The 20282-nt window shown below is 41.4% G+C and overlaps 1 non-coding gene across 1 annotated transcript; it reads left to right on the top strand.

Moving 5' to 3' along the window:
• Nucleotides 1-577: 577 nt before the first annotated feature.
• Trnas-cga lies at nt 578-652 on the top strand. The gene has a single exon. It is a non-coding gene; the product is annotated as a tRNA-Ser (tRNA).
• The last annotated feature ends 19630 nt before the right edge of the window (nt 653-20282 follow it).

The following is a 20282-nucleotide window of genomic DNA, read 5'->3' as shown; positions in this document are numbered from 1 at the left end:
ACTTCCTGTTTCCTTAAATAACATAACTATCAGGCGAACGGTCCGGACACTTGGATGATGGCGTCCAGGATACCGATCAGCATACATAGCACACGCCCGTCGGGCATTTTGATCACAACTGCCATACATCATCACGATATCGACCTTTTCCGCAATTGGTAAACGGATCATTTTAACATGGGTGATGTATCATGAAGCAAATACCGTCCGCACTGGCGGAATGTTACCTGATACCACGTACTCATACGTTTGTGACTATTACAGCGCCATCTATCACAAAGCGAAAAAAGTGGTCCAACTAAAACATTTATATTTCTTTACGTACTACACGAATATGTAATAAAAATGGGGTTTCCTGTTTTAAAAAACGCAGTTGATATCCGTTTGACCAATGGCAGCGCCATCTAGCGGTTCACCCATAGCGCCATCTGGTTGCTCCCTTCAAGCTAGACGAGTTTCGTTCATGTAGTTTTTTCGTTTGATGCTTATTTCGTGAGATATTTGGCCTGGTCACTATCAATGGACCACCTGTATATGTACTGGCGGAATTAAAGGTGTGAGGACGGGGCGTGAGTCGTGCTTGGGTAGCTCAGTTGGTAGAGCACTTGCCCGCGAAAGGCAAAGGTCCCGAGTTCGAGTCTCGGTCCGGCATACAGTTTTAATCTGCCAGGAAGTTTCATATCAGTGCACACTCCGCTACAGAGTGAAAATTTCATTCGGGGTGTGTGATGTCTGTTCATACAATCATTATAGTGTTGAATATACAGGGATTGGAAAAAGATATGGAAACTCCGCAAGAAACGTGTGCTTAAACATAAATGCAGACGCTGACCTAGACTGCAGGTTCTGCTGTTGTATTTGACCATGAACGATACCTGTGAAATGTCCTCTATAGCTTTGAAGTATTAGTCGTAGTGAGAACAGTGCTCAGTGTAGTTGTGAGTGCATTACAGCGGAGCCAAGTGAACTCGGACGTGGGCAAATTTTTGGTGCTCGTACGGTGGGTGGTAGCAGAAATATTTGGTGTCTCATAATGCACAGTATCTAAGATTTACACCGTATATGGGGAAAGCTGAATGATGGTGCCAAACGGACATTGAAGAAGATTGTGACGAAAAATAGGGGACGTCAGCCGTAAAGGCCACTGTAGAACCGAATGTCGCACTCACGAACCCTGTCAGCATCAAAACAATGTGAAAGGAGTTCCGTAATCAGGGAACTCCAAGGCGAGCTGGAATTCCAAAACCACACATCAATGATGCACATGCCTATAACAGGAAAACATGGTGCCGAAGCCATAGAACCTGGAATATGGAGCAATGGAACTAAGTCATTTGACGGATGAACCTGTTGCACACTGTTTCCTTTGAAATTATATGTAAAACTTGTTCCAAGTCACTAAGTGTTCTCGTTCTCAAATACTGGACACTAAAATATATCTATTCGCGCGTCGTGGGCCACACTTCTTTTCCACACCTACGCCACCCCTTTGAAAGGAAAGTGGTTCTTGCCATCGGAACGATGATTTCCCTACAGTAAGTGATATGTGTACCACGTTTGGTCCAGTGGTTTAGAAGGGGATGTGAACCTACATACATGCATACATATACACATACATATATACGTATGTCTATTTTTATAATGTGGATGGGTTTGACATGACCAGATTCTTTCTGCACTGCCCATTCATTCCTCCAATTGGGAAATAACTTAACTGTTTTGTACATTTACGGTCTGCCTTTCGCACGCGTTTCGAAAACAAAGTCTACAACCTCAATGCGCAGTTGACTTTGCGAAGGCAGACTCACGACCGAAAGTCGAGCAGGTGTGGTATGAGTCGTGGGCGCTTACGGTTGCCTGTGACGTCTTAGAATTTACTATGATGCTTCGATCAAACGGGTCTTAGTCCACGAAAGCATAGCCCATGCTATGGAGGATCGAACCTAAAGAAATATGGAAGATTAGTGTTCAATGTTGCATCGACATCGAAGTCATTAGAGACGGACCACAGGCTCGGAACACTTCGAGGATGCGGATGGAACTACCCCGGCATTTGTCTGGAGCGGTTTCAAGCAATCACGGAGAACCTAAATCTGGGTATAGTTGAGACATGAAATCTCATAGGAGGCAGGTGACCATGGTTATAGTGTAAAGCAGTTCTGGCTGGAGTTGAATAGTCGCTTTAAGAAAGTCACTCAGCTGGTGAAAAATGACTATAACTCAAATTGCTCTTTTATCAGATGTCCAAGCGCACAGAGGGTCACAGGATAGGAGCGTGTAAGTAGACTGTATAGGTTTTTTTATTGGTGACGCCACATAGCGCTCTGTATGAAAATCACTGGCTGTGCTGTGTGCAGTCTGTGGCTGGTTTGCATTGTTGTTGGCTATTGTAGTGTTAGGCAGTTGGCTGTTAACAGCGCGTAGCGTTGCGCAGTTGGAGGTGAGCCGCCAGCAGTGGTGGATGTGGGGTGACAGATGGCGGAGTTTTGAAATTTGTAAGACTGGATGTCATGAACAGCTATGTATATTATGACTTTTCAACACTGTTAAGGTAAATACATTGTTTGTTCTCTATCAAAATCTTTCTTTTGCTAACTGTGCCTATCAGTAGTTAGTGCCTTCAGTAGTTTGAATCTTTTATTTAGCTGGCAGTAGTGGCGCTTGCTGTATTGCAGTACTTCGAGTAACGAAGATTTTTGTGAGGTAAGTGATTTGTGAAACGTATAGGTTAATGTTAGTCAGGGCCATTCTTTTATAGGGATTTTTGAAAGTCAGATTGCGTTGCGCTAAAAAATATTGTGTGTCAGTTTAAGCCCAGTCACGTATATAATTTTTCAAAAGGGGACGTTTCATATGTCGACCCTTAGTCGAGGATACCTCACTGGAATCTTCTGATTTTTTTCTTGTAGTTTGTGTAATTAGTGTAGCCTTTGTTTATTGCTAGCGCGTAATCATAGAGAGAATTTCCTTTGTAATTGTAGTTTTTCATTGTTGTACAGTAAAACAGTTATGACATACATGTAGATTTGCACCAAGTATTTCGCAGCTGCGCTTGCAATTAAGTAGACATTATTTCCATTGCTATGTTATCTTATTTTGCTCTTCAAATTGTGCTTTTCTGTGTTATCGTGTGAAATATTGTGACAATTATGGCGTGTGAAAAACGTAATACTAGGCTCCAAAGTAAACTGAGAAATGACAGTGAAGACGAAAGCAGTGTGTTAGCGCCACCGTGTAATGAATTAACTAATGTTCAACATAGTAATTTGGTAATTGTGCATAGGGAAATGGAGCGGGCGGCAAACAATGGCGTAGGCAGTGAAACAATTAGTGAACAGGGAAGCATTATCTATCGATTGCTCGACAACAGCTCGCCTCAGGATTCCGAAATGACAGGACACAATTTCGCAAATACTGTAGATTCAGGTTTTGCGTCCTCACCGTTTTCTCAAATAAGTCAAGACACATTTTCTGCTTGTCAAAATGTGAATGGTGCCGGTGCAAATGCACTGCCGAAAAGCGTAGAGGAGCAGATTCCAGACACTAATGCATTGTTATTACAGCTAATGCAACAAATGGAACAAAATCAGAGACAAACACAGCAAAAGCTTCAAAAGTTAGACACAATGGAACAACACCAGAGACAAACACAGCAACAGTTAGACACAATGGAACAACACCAGAGACAAACACAGCAACAGTTAGACACAATGGAACAAAATCAGAGACAAACACAGCAAAAGCTTCAAAATTTAGACACCACACTTGAACAAACACGTGAAGATTTAACTACTGAGTTACATAACATTGAATCGAATGTCAAAAAGTCTGTAATGAAGTAAAAACACAAATTTGTGAGCATTTTCAACCTATTTTTTCGCGGCATGAAAATACATTACAGAATCACGAAGCAGCCATAAAAGAACTGCAAACCATTGTTCATGAAAATCACGACACCTTGCAAGCTAAAATTGACTCAGTTGCATCTACCGATTCGGTTACGCAACTTGCAAAAACTCAGGAAAACTTAAAGGACACAGTAGATACTCTGAAACTTGGTTCAGAAAAACACACTGAGGAAATAAGTACACTATCGGAGAAAGTAGCCGAACTTTCGGATCAGTTCACTAACTTATCTACAAAGGTAGATGATGATCTGAATGACACAAGACCTGTAGCCATCACGGACACTGAAGAGTATGAACAAATTAAGAAATTCAAACAAAATCAGCATCAAATTAATACGCAACACAAAAGAGAAATCCGGGAAGTACAAGATCAGTTGGCACAAATAATAAAAAAATTACATATTTCAGAGGACACTCGCGCTCCAACACGGGAAGAGGGACTTAGAAATACGGAACAAGCACAAAATAATAACACAGGACATTTCGGAAATTATGAAAGAAATTGGCAAGGCACACCGAATTTAGAAATGGAACCGCCGAAACGACGTAACAATGACCGATTTGCGACTCGCCGACATGATGATTTTGACTATAAGCTGTTCATTACTATACGTAAATTTAAAACATTTAAGAATTCTGGCAACGACATTCATCCACAAGCGTGGCTCCATCAATTCTCTCATTGTTTTCCTCCCAACTGGTCGTTAGAACACAGATTAGAATTTATGTGTGGCTACTTAGAGAATGAACCAGCTGTAAGACTGCGATCGGTCGTTCACGATTGTCACAGTGAAGGAGAATTTTATCATGCCTTCCTCTCAGCATATTGGTCTCAAGCTACACAAGACGGAGTAAAACATAGCATCATGATGATGAAACACTTTGAACAATCAGAATTTTCCAGTCTTGTCAAATATTTTGAAGACATGTTGCATAAGAATCAATATCTTTCAAACCCATACAGCCCTTCAGAACTCATCCGCATTTGCTTAATGAAATTGCCTGAACATTTAAGAAATATTATTTTAGCAGGACGTTGCAAAGACGACATTGAAGCTTTTCAGGGACTCTTACAAGAATTAGAAATTGACACAGACAGTCGCAGGATGCGAAAACAGGAAAACAATCACTAAAGGTCACATCCGTCACAATTCTGTGACGACAGAAACAATAACTGGACACGACAAGTCTATTCTTACAACGTACATCGTGACCAAAACAGACACCACCCGTATGACAACTGTTGGCAGAGTAGTAATAATTACAGGGAAAGATCACCTCTCCGCGATAATGACTATCACAGAGACAATAAGAGAAACAGACAATATGGGAACCAAAATAATTATTATCAAGGGAGACAGAATAACTTCAGATGCAACGGTCCAGCGCGCAGTTACGATTCAGGGAGAATTCTCCACCACGTAACCGACAAGAAAGAAACTATGGAATCTACCGACATGACGAAAGACGATATGATCGTAACGACAGACCTGAATTGTATCAGAACTGGCGGGATTCAAACAGAGCAGGGCGCTCTCGACAAGGTGAATTTGTAGAAGTTAGGTCTCCTAATCCCAGTAACGACGCGCGCCAACAAAGAAACAGACAATGACTCGCACCGCAGGCAGCCACGTGTGCCCGCTGGCTCAGGGAAAAATAACATAGACGCTAACCATGAGAAAAATTCCAGTATTCTTTACCGACGTATACGACATGATAATTCCATTGAAGCTCGAGCTTTGCATAGTAGGAAGAGTAAAGGCTTGCACCACATTTCACATGAAAAACCGTTTATTTAGAGATAATCTGCTTTTTAACTTTGTCTTTGCCATATAACTTTTCACGTTACATTACTAGTATGCTTGTCAGACTTAGAATCTGTTAACATCCAACAATGTTTGAAGTTAAATATCCAGTCAAGAACCAAGAGAACGTATTGAAACAGAAATTACGAATGCATTGTTATAGTGAACAGACGTCACAGTGTTATTGTATGTGTACATTCTTGCTTGTTAGTTGCACGATTACGTAACGACTATAAGGCTTAAATACTTAGAACATATACTGGTACTGCTAATGAGATTTTAATGCAACATTTTGGTTTACTTGAAAATACATTCTGAATTTAAAGTACTTTCTGTGAGATACCAGACGGCGCAGTGGTTAGTTTATGTGACAACTACACGGTTTTATCACGACGCTACTAATGAGTGACAATTTACAATGTTGCTTTTGCGGTGTTTCTGTTTTATATCTGCACAGTTTTTCTGCATTATTCTGGAAAGTAAAACCTGTTTTAGTAGTAACTTTTGTGGTATAGCAACAATTAGACAGCCTTTTTCGTGGCACAACAATACGTTACTGTACAGTACTTTCTTCATCACGCCAATAAGCATAATAACTGCAATATCTATGTATACGCAAAGCATTTCACTTTTGTTTATCATGAGGTAAGGACATTGACATCTGCAGAACTTAGGTTTCGGAGGACGATAACTACGACACTTCGACAGAGATTATGTTGCAACAAGACGCACAGTTTAGCGCTACAGGACAAGTATCTGAGTGATTAATTTTGCACTTAAATCATTTATTTTTAAAGATATTTGAAGTACAATGACACAAAGGTTTTCCGTGATACATTTATTCAACTACTGTAACCTGTAACACCTGAGGGTATAATTACATTAATTCTCAGGGGGGTACATGCTTACTTTGTGTATCAGGTGTTTGGCAAGCACAAGGAGCCCTAGCTAATATGGTATTTGCTTACACAACTTTACACATCGGTACCATATTTCTCTAACACATAATTACACAGCTATCTGATCACTTAACTGAGAGAGACAAACATTTATTTTACTACAACAGTGACAGATGTTTACGTAATTACACTGTTGGATAACTTCATACTTACGAAATTGTATTTTGTCTGTACTTTGTGAACTGTTCATATTTTTTCGGAACCATTGTGATATTATGAGAGCTTTGAATGATATACACTCCTGGAAATGGAAAAAAGAACACATGGACACCGGTGTGTCAGACCCACCATACTTGCTCCGGACACTGCGAGAGGGCTGTACAAGCAATGATCACACGCACGGCACAGCGGACACACCAGGAACCGCGGTGTTGGCCGTCGAATGGCGCTAGCCGCGCAGCATTTGTGCACCGCCGCCGTCAGTGTCAGCCAGTTTGCCGTGGCATACGGAGCTCCATCGCAGTCTTTAACACTGGTAGCATGCCGCGACAGCGTGGACGTGAACCGTATGTGCAATTGACGGACTTTGAGCGAGGGCGTATAGTGGGCATGCGGGAGGCCGGGTGGACGTACCGCTGAATTGCTCAACACGTGGGGCGTGAGGTCTCCACAGTACATCGATGTTGTCGCCAGTGGTCGGCGGAAGGTGCACGTGCCCGTCGACCTGGGACCGGACCGCAGCGATGCACGGATGCACGCGAAGACCGTAGGATCCTACGCAGTGCCGTAGGGGACCACACCGCCACTTCCCAGCAAATTAGGGACACTGTTGCTCCTGGGGTATCGGCGAGGACCATTCGCAACCGTCTCCATGAAGCTGGGCTACGGTCCCGCACACCGTTAGGCCGTCTTCCGCTAACGCCCCAACATCGTGCAGCCCGCCTCCAGTGGTGTCGCGACAGGCGTGAATGGAGGGACGAATGGAGACGTGTCGTCTTCAGCGATGAGAGTCGCTTCTGCCTTCGTGCCAATGATGGTCGTATGCGTGTTTGGCGCCGTGCAGGTGAGCGCCACAATCAGGACTGCATACGACCGAGGCACACAGGGCCAACACCCGGCATCATGGTGTGGGGAGCGATCTCCTACACTGGCCGTACACCACTGGTGATCGTCGAGGGGACACTGAATAGTGCACAGTACATCCAAACCGTCATCGAACCCATCGTTCTACCATTCCTAGACCGGCAAGGGAACTTGCTGTTCCAACAGGACAATGCACGTCCGCATGTATCCCGTGCCACCCAACGTGCTCTAGAAGGTGTAAGTCAACTACTCTGGCCAGCAATATCTCCGGATCTGTCCCCCATTGAGCATGTTTGGGACTGGATGAAGCGTCGTCTCACGCGGTCTGCACGTCCAGCACAAACGCTGGTCCAACTGAGGCGCCAGGTGGAAATGGCATGGCAAGCCGTTCCACAGGACTACATCCAGCATCTCTACGATCGTCTCCATGGGAGAATAGCAGCCTGCATTGCTGCAAAAGGTGAATATACACTGTACTAGTGCCGACATTGTGCATGCTCTGTTGCCTGTGTCTATGTGCCTGTGGTTCTGTTAGTGTGATCATGTGATGTATCTGACCCCAGGAATGTGTCAATAAAGTTTCCCCTTCCTGGGACAATGAATTCACGGTGTTCTTATTTCAATTTCCAGGAGTGTATTTGATATGGGATCACGGTTATTAAAGTACGTTTGAGGTAGATGACACTGTTGAAATGAGCAGAGAATTTTTTTTTAGGTTTTGAAATTATTGAAAGAAGCTGCAACGATTCTGAGATGTGATTGATCTGTTATTATATTATTATTACGATGACTATGTGTATTATGCTGTTGCGGTATGTATATGATCAATAAGCTGATGCTATATGAGTTATTTGATTATGCTACGTACCTGTTATGATGAAACATTGAAGAAGTGTCGACGAATAAGGTAAGGAATAATGAGTAGTGGTTAGGGACTCTGGTTTGTGAAAAAGGTTGTTGGAAACCAAGAATCGTACTTTAACAGTTATGAAATGTATGTAAATGCGTGAATGTATTACAATGCCGACGAAAATTTTTTTGCACACTGTTATATCAATAGGATTTTGTTTCTACAGATTTGTAACGCAAATTCTTGACCTGTGAAATATTTTATATGAGACTGTCACTGTAGCGAAAACTGCTGTCGTAAATCTTTCAGTAAGAAAGTTAAGTGACCACCTTCACGTAATGCGTCGTGGGCACCCAGTTGCGCGACAATCACCTGGAAAAAAGCCATTAGTGTGTGCCTTTCAGAGGCACAGGTGGAGAAAAAAAAAGGGGGGTCATTATCCTCGGTATTGACATTCCTTTGTAGAAAGCATCACAAATACGACACGCTCAAACTTGAAAACATATGATTACATTGTGGAGCTCTTAATTTATGATATTTACTAAAATGCCTAATGAAATGATGAGAAACATTTTACATCTATTGTCTTTCTAGTTGAGAGAATTTTTTGCCTTTGGAGACGCCATTTGCCTAGTGAATGACGTTTCATATGTTGCTTTATGCATATATTTGCTCATTTTGTTTAATATCAAGTTTCTAGCTGCACTGCAGCATTGGTTAAAATAAAATTTAATAGATGTACTAATATCACTATTTTCTGTCTACAGACCCAGTAAGATGTACTTTCTTAGAAAAAAACAGCACAAATAATCATTTCCCTTCACAGGATTTGCATACATAATTTTCTTTTCAACTACTTGGTAATAATTCTCGTAGAAGAAGTTGTGGTGCACCACTTTAATTACATAGACATTAAGATGTGAATATACATTTCCCTTGTCTGCATTGTTGTCTTTACTGTAATATTTTTTCTGTTTGAGCTATGTCATGTCTAGATATAAGTTATTGCATTTGCTGCTGCTGTTTGCCAGGCATAGTGCCACTAAATTTCACTTTACATTACTCTGTTAAGCCAGTTTTACTACTGATTTATTTTTCTTGTTGCTGCACATTGGCTCATGTTAGTTGTAATTTTGCATTTTATCTGTTAATTTAAATTTACTGTAGCTTGCTTTGCAATTTTCCATTTTTTTGTCATTGCTGTTTGTGTTAATTGTTTTGTGCTGCTGCATTGCCTCCTCCCTTAGTTTAGCATCTGAGCTCAGTAGATTTAAGTTAGCTTAAGAGGGGGTAGACTATATAAGAAACTAACTATGATGGATTGGATGAAATGCATTGAGAAGCTATAAGAAAATGGTGTGGCCAAAAAAGTAGTGTACAGTGGAGAAAAACTATTTTTGAAAGAGGATGTGAACAGAATACAGAAAGCATGCTTAGATAGTATTTTTTTTAGCTGGAGCAAATGTCGAAATAAGAGGGATGATCTATGGAATGAAGTTTTGGGTTGGACTGCAGTACCAAATGTTACACTGAAAACAAACCCTGTCCTTTCCTTTTGTGTTATCCTACTATGTGTTTGTGTACCCTTGTGTATTTGTTTTCTTCCTGTCTCTGTGTACTGTTTCATAGAATTTTTTTCTCTTCTTATACTAAGCTACATTCACTATGATGAGGAATACTGTTATCCTTAAATATAATATATTGGCATTAATAATATGTTATTTACTTTGTAAAGATGTTTAGACATTATTTATTCTGTTTTATTTTAATGCTCATGTGTGACATTGATGTTTTAAAAGTTATTCTGATCTTTTGTGTATTTACTTATGTCATAATTCCTGTAACACTGATGTATATGTTTATTTCTATTGTTTTGTAAAGCCTGTATTACTACAAATGTTATCTGTAATATTATGTTTTTAATGATGTATTTTGTACTTTTGTTATTGTATTCTTATGTTATAAAATTGTAATTGACACCAGTTCATCAAATTAAGTAACTTGTAAGTTACATTTCACTGCACACGTTTCTGTTGGTCGTAGTATATGGACAATATGTGAGAAGTAGGGACTGATAGTGTTTGCACATGTGTTAATAATTCAGCAAGGGACTGGATAACAGCATTGCTGGTTCTAAGGACAATTCCAAAAACTTGGTGAGTGCACAAGTGGTGGTTATGGACTTGCTATAATCTCCGCAAGACTCTTCGATGGTGATTGTGCACCTGCACAGTCGCAACAGATGGCTGCTGGCCGTCTCTACAGGGACTGCAGTGGGTCTGCACCTTTGATGACCCACCAATACCATTATTTCTACAAGGACTAGAGTGGGTCTGCACCTCTGGTGGCCCACCAATACCGTAACCTCTACCAGGACTACAGTGGGTCTACTCTGTGATGACCTACCTACCAATATTCTTCAAAGCTTCGACTGACTCTGCTGTGGGTTTACTCTGTTGTGGCCCATTACCTGTCTGCATGTCAAGAGTCAGCACTGTCTTTCCATTGGAAGGACAACACTACGTCTTCAAGACTGCATGGAAATCCACTACTTCCGTGTGCATTTTCTTTTACTGCTCAGACTTTGAGAAAAACACTGCAATTTTACTGTGATGAACGATCAGGACTGTCTTTATGGACTGTGAGAAAATTTTAGCTTTTGACCAACATTGTATCAATAAGTGTGTGCATTTGATTTCTTTGTTATTGTAATTATGAAAGATTTTTTTCAAATCTGTATTGGCCACTGCCCAAAACAATTTGTAAATTTTTGTGGGGATCATGGGGGCTATGTAAGTAGACTGTATAGGTTTTTTTATTGGTGACGCCACATAGCGCTCTGTATGAAAATCACTGGCTGTGCTGTGTGCAGTTTGTGGCTGGTTTGCATTGTTGTTGGCTATTGTAGTGTTGGGCAGTTGGCTGTTAACAGTGCGTAGCGTTGCGCAGTTGGAGGTGAGCCGCCAGCAGTGGCGGATGTGGGGTGAGAGATGGTGGAGTTTTGAAATTTGTAATACTGGATGTCATGAACAGCTATGTATATTATGACTTTTCAACACTATTAAGGTAAATACATTGTTTGTTCTCTATCAAAATCTTTCTTCTGGTAACTGTGCCTATCAGTAGTTAGTGCTTTCAGTAGTTTGAATCTTTTATTTAGCTGGCAGTAGTGGCGCTTGCTGTATTGCAGTAGTTCGAGAACGAAGGTTTTTGTGAGGTAAGTGATTTGTGAAACGTATAGGTTAATGTTAGTCAGGGCCATTCTTTTATAGGGATTTTTGAAAGTCAGATTGCGTTGCGCTAAAAAATATTGTGTGTCAGTTTAAGCACAGTCTTGTATAATTTTTCAAAAGGGGACGTTTCAAAGTCGAGCAGGTGTGGTATGAGTCGTGGGCGCTTACGGTTGCCTGTGACGTCTTAGAATTTACTATGATGCTTCGATCAAACGGGTCTTAGTCCACGAAAGCATGGCCCATGCTATGGAGGGTCGAACCTAAAGAAAGATGGAAGATTAGTGTTCAATGTTGCATCGACATCGAAGTCATTAGAGACGGACCACAAGCTCGGAACACTTCGAGGATGCGGATGGAACCACCCCGGCATTTGCCTGGAGCGGTTTCAAGCAATCACGGAGAACCTAAATCTGGGTATAGTTGAGACATGAAATCTCATAGGAGGCAGGTGACCATGGTTATAGTGTAAAGCAGTTCTGGATGGAGTTGAATAGGTCGCTTTATGGAAGTCACTCAGCTGGTGAAAAATGACTATAACTCAAATTGCTGTTTTATCAGATATCCAAGCGCGCTGAGGGTCACAGGATAGGAGCGTTACCAGCTGTATGTTTAACGTAAGCTGACAGACTACTCTACATCCGTCTATGTAACATAAAATGACAGATTACGTGTGGTAACGCTTGTATCTTGTAACATTCAGTGCTCTGAGACATCTGATGGTGGAAATAAACCAGAAACGTGTCGAGTAAGCGATTTGAGTAATAAAATCATTTTTCAGCGATTTTTAAAGTGATATATTCAGCTTCAACACAGTACTACGTTATAACTAAATCTGGACGACCAGGCGCAGATTTGAACAGTCGTCTTCCCTAATGGTAGTCCAGTTTTGTAGCCTCTGTACACCCTCGCTCGGTACGAACCTGAAGACACACAGACGCGAGCATAAAATAATTCCTTTAGTTGCTCTGGTGGAAGAAACGATGAGACCAATATCCGACAAAGCAGCCGCGCGCGGCGGAGCGGTTGGCGGAATATGGGAACAAATATAGCCGTGAGGCGAGCAGCGCGGTTTGCTGCAAGTGTGCGGCCCCTGCGTCTGGCAGATGCGGCCGCCCGGAGCGCGCCGAGCAGCGGCCGAAATGGCTTTCATAACTGGAATACCAGCGGCGCCGGGCACACGTCGCTATTACGGCGCTCCCGTTTCGCACTCCAGTCACGTGCCCAATTCTCTCAGGAGGAAACCGGCGCGCGGAAGAGCAGCTTCCAATAGAAGCTGAGGCTGCTAATTAAGTAATTACATACAGCCAGCAGCATATTTTATCTTTCCTTTTTACTTTGGCCCCTTCGAGTTAGAACAACTTGCCAACACACGAACCCTATTGTCATAAGACCCACCACTAACTACTCAAATGTGAGGACTAACTGGAACGTACTACCTGCGGTTACGACGGCCTTCAGAAACAATGTGTTTCATTTCCTAGCTGTCCAACTTCTACATTTATATGGGTACCCTGCAGTTCACAATCAACTCTTTTGTGACCGAATTAAGTAAAATTTCGCATGTTACTCTGGAAACTGGTTTCCTGCCCTTTGAATGGATACTGAGTCAATCCATGTTTCTAAATTTCGATTGTTGCTTATAGTTTTATAATTGAGTGGGACGTACACGCCCTGCTGGACTCTAGGAGGGATAAATGGTTCTCTACATTTATTCCTCCTCGAGTCCAGTAGGGTAATGAGTCCAACTTAAAATAGCTTTCTTCTGGGGATTAGGATCTGTAAAAAGAAGAAAGTGAGTGCCACTATTATATCAAACTATATTATTTATTCATAGCTTAAAATGTTTCTAAAATTTTTCAGAACATGGATGAATAAATTGTGGAACTTTTCAGTAGCTTCATATGAAATTAGACATATATTGTATACGTGTGCTGCAATGTTTCCATCTTCTCCGTGTGCTCCTTGTTGAAAAACTTTTTCGAACTCCACATAACCACACATCATCGCCTGTGTATCTGCAGTAAAATGGCAAGACAAAAAGCCACTCATAGTTTTGCCAGTTGCTCACCATCTGAAAGAAGAAAAAAAATAGAGATGGTGCAACCTCAGCTATATCCTGTCCTGCTGTCACAGCAGAATACACAGCTGTAATGAGAGCTGTAGACGTGTTTGACCAGTGGAGACGTTGCAGTAGTATATATGGTTTCATCATGTGGAACTATGACAATAGAGGAGAAAAATGTGGAAAACATTCTTTTTACCTTGCTCTTGTAAGACGCTTTCAACTTGGAGAAACATAAAGACAAGGGGAAGGCAAGCATTCATCCCAAAAAACATCTCCTGTAGCTTGTAGTATTTTCCATTTCATATCAAATCAAGGAAATAAAATAACCTAACAGAACCAAATAAATTACATAAAGGTAAAAATTTAGACACAAATATGAACAAAAGGTACAAATATAAATTCTCTACACACAATGGCCACAACGCAAAACCATTAAACCAATTTAAAAGTGCTTTAACAATAAATACGAGCACACATTTGTAGATTTCTAGCAAACAACTAAAGAAAACAAGAAATAACTTTACTGAATTTATGTATAAGAGAGAGGAAAAATCTACATAAAACCGCCAAAACACAAGACACACATTGCACAAAGGAAACAGTTAAACGACACCTCGCGCATTAGGTGCCAAACAATAAGCCTGTTGGCTTCAAACAGTTGACACATTGAACGCTAGATCGGAGAACCACACTCATGTGGACTTTTATATCCTTGTGAATTCAGGGAAATAAGCTTGTATGTTGGACACAGATGTTCCGCTGATAACGAAAGGCTTAAGTGCATGGCACAGGGTTCATCGAACTACCTTCAAGCTCTTTCTCCACCGTTCGACTCTCGAACAGCCTAGAGAAAAACGAACAATTAAATCTTTCCGTGCAAACTCTGATTTCTCTTATTTTATTGTGATGACCATTTCTCCCTAAGTTGGTGGAAGCTAACCATTTCTTTTCCAGGCGCTTGAAATTTCAAGAGAAGATCATACCGCAACGAAAAACCCCTTTGTTTTAATGGTTGCCACACCAAATCAAATATCTTATTCGTGGCACTGTCTCCCCTATTTCACGATAGTACAAAACGAGCTGCCCTTATTTGAACATTTTCGATGTCCTCCGTCAGTCCTACCTATATATACTTGAATATTTCTGGTATCTCAACTGCAGATTTTTCAGCGCTCATTTAACTTTAGGACTCTGTATTTCAGAATGAACAAAAATGGACTTGTGCCACTATTGAAATAAGCCCTTCACATGCGGTACATATTTGTTAAAAGAAATAGTTAGTCATTAGGTCTTTAAAATGTGTGTGTGTGTTTGTGTCCATCTGTGTGTGTGTGTGTGTGTGTCCTCCACTTCCCCTCCTACACCCTCGGATCGATTTCAACCACACTGCTACACATATTATTTTCAGTCTATAAAGAAATATTATGGGGTAAGCAAAGGGGATGTGTTATTGGGGCAGGGGATGATAATGTGGAGAGAGAAGTTGGAGGAGGACATGGACACATACAGGCAGAGTGCGAAATGGACAGATAAAGTGGTGAAGAGATGGTGAGTGAGGGGAAAGTCCATTTGCTTTTATTAACCATCTGTTCACAAAGACAACGCAGCAACATTTCGTCGGGCAATTACAGGTTCACAATTTACGGGTCTTTGAGGGTGGCAACAACCTGAAACGGAGAACATTCTACACGTAGTGGTCCGAATGGTATCGACTAGAAAGTCAGTGGTAAACCTACCGATTCTTTACTATAGTTAGTGTATTGGAGGTTCATAACACACCATTTACGTGGTTTGCCAGTTAATAAAATGCACTGGAAATCTGCGGTCCTAGGTACCACATCATATTGTTAGTTATGGCCCTTGAGCAAAAAAGTTTGACGACTACTGATTTTGACGAATTGTAAATAAACAACATGGAATGCTTCAAAATCAAATGGGTCAAATGGTTCTGAGCACTATGGGACTTAACATCTGCGGTCATCAGTCCCCGAGAACTTAGAACTACTTAAACCTAACTAACCTAAGGACATCACACTCACCCACGCCCGATGCAGGATTCGAACCTGCGACCGTAGCGGTCGCGCGGTTCCTGACTGAGCGCCTAGAATCTCTCGGCCACACCAGCCGGCTAGAATGCTTCAATACAGTGATATCTCAACTCTGTGCCGTATGCTAATCAATGTAAAATGTATGACAATAATTGCTCATTTTACAAATGAAAATATGAGGTCTTCAGCGCAAGGGCAAAAATGGTCAAATTTTACTGGTTGTGTTTTATATTCATACAAGAGAGTAAATGTTAGTATTCTTTCCGATCGGTTTACTATTTTAGCATACTGTGCAGTATTTTTAGATCCTTGTATACTCATATATTATGGAATTGCTGTCAGTGTGTGACATAGCGACCATTACTGTTGCTTTTTATTCAGTAGAGGTGTTTGTACATTGTTTTCCTTCATATTGTGGCTGATATTTTGGATGTGTAGGTGTATCGTTTGGATAATTGGGATAAGTTCTTTATCGGAAAGAGTTGTGTTTGTGTTGTCGTGATTTTGAGGACATGATAACTAACAACAATGTCACAGGCTCCCTTACATTAGAGTGGAACCTTGTTAATCTTTCAGATAACCATTCCTGTGCTGATAGCCCTATCCCATTACATGATATAGTTAGAGTAAATGTTATCCTGATGAATGTCATTTGCTGAGTCCTGGAATACAAACCAGAACATTGCCACAAGGTCTTGCGATCTGACCGGAAATACTCCTTTACTCATACTTTCATCACAGCTTCCTCTATACATCCGACAGCTTGCGAAACTCCAGCGTTACACCACATGACATATCGTCTCCTTCCTATTAGTATGTACCAAGGTGACTATGACCAATAACTTCACACAATAAAACAATAGTCACAATTGATGAATTTAAATCCAACATTATTGGTAACATCCTCACTAAAAATACCTGAAGAACCTAGCCAGATCCTCACTGTACCCAGAGAAAAGCATACACAGCCAGTTAAAAAATTAGTACATCTGGAAATATGGCGTTGATTTTGATCTGATGACGGCGTGTGCCGCCTGGGAGATAGTAGATGTACTGATAGTGGTTTCGGCCGGCCGGTGTGGCCGTGCGGTTCTAAGCGCGTCACTTTGGAACCGCGTGACCGCTACGGTCGCAGGTTCGAATCCTGCCTCGGGCATGGATGTGTGTGATGTCCTTAGGTTAGTTAGGTTTAAGTAGTTCTAAGTTCTAGGGGACTGATGACCTCAGTAGTTAAGTCCCATAGTGCTCAGAGCCATTTGAACCATTTTTGATAGTGGTTTCAGTATCGTCCGACAACAGATACTGTAGTTGCATCGCTGCCAGAGTGCCATCTGTATCTATGCTTCTATCCTTTAGTAGGCAATGCTTCCAGCCAGAAGGCTCAGTGTGGTGCAAAAATGTGAAACAAGCAGGCAACCATGCCACGGAGATGCACTCGTGCTTCCCAAAGCCAAATGAGATAATTGGAAAGGGGTTACATTTTCTCCTTCTGAGTGGCGGGGTGGTCTTTTCGGGGAACTGGCATAAAGTTGGACGTGCTGCGTCAGTTGTGCAACGATGCTGGTGTAATTAGTCAAGTAAGCATTCTCGCACCCGTGGATGCCCCCCAGGATCGTTGTACTGCAAGTGCAGCAGGGGCAGATCGTACAGCTACCTCAGACCGGATAAGAGGGCTTGTGAGCAGTGACGTGTCAACACGAACTGCTGCGAATCGAGTCACAGCTGTGGGACAACGCAACGGGAACGCCCATCTCTAACCCGTCTTCCGCTCATGGCACAGCATCGACGTGCATTGCTCGAATAGTGCCATCAGACGATCACTTGGAAAATGGAAAGGCGCACCACCGTATTCAGCGATGAAAGCAAATTCTACTTGCACGCAGAAGTTACGTAGCAGGATTTTAGAAGATATATTGTGTTCGAACATTATGAATTACCTCGAAGAAAACTGGCTATTGACACACAGTCAACAAGGGTTTAGAAAACATCGTTCCTGTGAAACACAACTAGCTCTTTATTCACATGAAGTGTTGAGTGCTATTGACAAGGGATTTCATATCGATTCCGTATTTCTGGATTTCCGGAAGGCCTTTGACACTGTACCACACAAGCGGCTCGTAGTGAAATTGCGCGCTTATGGAATGTCGTCTCAGTTATGTGACTGGATTTGTGATTTCCTGTCAGAGAGGTCACAGTTCGTAGTAATTGACGGAAAGTCATCGAGTAAAACCGAAGTGATTTCTGGCATTCCCCAAGGTAGTGTTATAGGCCCTTTGCTGTTCCTTATCTATATAAACGATTCGGACACAATCTGAGCAGCCGTGTTCGGGTGTTTGCTTCTTATAGGTGAAACTTCTAATAGATTAAGTAACATCTTAAAGGCAAATGATTTCCCTACGTTTCTCTATGCCTCAGAGACGACCGGTGGGTGTTTCTATAATTCAGAGGATAAACAGCATTCCACTATGATAAGTGGAGTTTATGAGATCATATACCGAAAGAAGTTGGATGTTAAAGAGGACAGTTCATCCACTGCTGAACGTTGCTTAGACGAGAACCACTTACATGCAATAGATGTAAAAATGCTACACATAGAGGAAAAGGGAGAAAAGTTGACTAAGAAGTATCAGAAATTTAAAAAAAAAATCAACGTATGTTTCCGCACTTTTACTACTGAACGAGCAGTCCTAGTTCAGTTATTTATCCCCTTTTAGATAATGTTGTAATTTCTACATTTGAGTGAAACCCTATTAATCTCACAGATAACCATTCCTGTGCACATATGTTTAGTTATAGAGTAAATGTTATCCTGATGAATGTCATCAGGCTATGCAATACAAATCTGACACTGTCAAAATTGTCAACAGACATATCTTTTATAGTTCAAATCGAGAAACATAGATTAAGAATTTGACATGTGTGTATTTCTGCATTCCCAGTAGTTCAAAAAGTTGTGTGCTATAAAATGGGCTAACAATCTAGATCCTAGCTAGTACAAAAATAATAAAGTTTTATGAACCAAAGGAAATAAATATTTCATTTAAGTGTCCAAATGTTCTCTACTTTTTGAATGACACACAAACATTCAAGGCCGGCCGGAGTGGCCGAGCGGTTCTAGGCGCTACAGTCTGGAACCGCGCGACCGCTATGGTCGCAAGTTCGAATCCTGCCTCGGGCATGGATGTGTGTGATGTCCTTAGGTTAGTTAGATGTAAGTAGTTCTAAGTTCTAGGTGACTGATGACCTTAGCAGTTAAGTCCCATAGTGCTCAGAGCCATTTGAACCATTTTGAACAAACATTCAAAGCACACAACACACGAATATAATATTTTAAATACACTGCTGGGAAAGCTTAACTCTCTAACACTTCGATTCTGTCCTTTTCTAGTTTTCCCACAATACTTAATTGACTTCTATACAATTTTGTGGTCTTTCCAATTTACAATGCTCCCCCATCCCTCCCAACCACCCTGACCCCCACGCCCCCCCAGTCATTGATTGCACGACTCCCAATACTTTGTTTAGCTCTTAATCTTCATTGGATAACCAATGTCTTCTAACTCCTCTTCTATCGTGCCATCAGACAAATCGTACCCCACATAGATGCCTTAATGTACACTTTCCACCTATCAGCTCAATCCTCTGAGTTTAACAGTGGAATTACTTTTAGACTCTTAATGTTTGTTCCTTTCGTTTTATTTTCACCAAAGGTTGCTTTGACTTTTTTATATGCTGAATAGTCCTACCAATGACTATTTCATTTTTGATTTCTTCGCATTTTATCTGCAGTCATTTCACTTTGGTTTCTCTGGTTTCCTATTTATTTTACACTTAAGTGACTTATAATTATGTATTCCCATAATGAGATTTTCGCTCTGCAGCGGAGTGTGCACTGATTTGAAACTTCCTGGCAGATTAAAACTGTGTGCCGGACCGAGACTCGAACTCGGGACCTTTGCCTTTCGCGGGCAAGTGCTCTACCAACTGAGCTAGCAGAGTGAAAATCTCATTCTGGAAACATCCCCCAGGCTGTGGTTAAGCCATGTCTCCGCAATATCCTTTCTTTTAGGAGTGCTCGTTCTGCAAGGTTCGCAGGAGAGCTTCTGTAAAGTTTGGAAAGTAGGAGACGAGGTACTGGCAGAAGTAAAGCTGTGAGGACGGGGAGTGAGTCGTGCTTGGGTAGCTCAGTTGGTAGAGCACTTGCCCGCGAAAGGCAAATGTCCCGAGTTCGAGTCTCGGTCCGGCACACAGTTTCAATCTACCAGGAAGTTTCATGTATTCCCATCTCTTAATGTTCATTTTTGTATTTACTTACTTTACATATCAATTTCAGTATTTCCTCTGTAACACAATGTTTCTTTACAGTTACCTTGTGCATACTTACATTTGTC

This window comes from Schistocerca americana, chromosome 3, assembly GCF_021461395.2.
Source record: "Schistocerca americana isolate TAMUIC-IGC-003095 chromosome 3, iqSchAmer2.1, whole genome shotgun sequence".
Classification (NCBI taxonomy): domain Eukaryota; kingdom Metazoa; phylum Arthropoda; class Insecta; order Orthoptera; family Acrididae; genus Schistocerca; species Schistocerca americana.
Note: the sequence above shows the minus strand (reverse complement) of the source record. Positions and strands in the feature narration are given on the sequence as shown.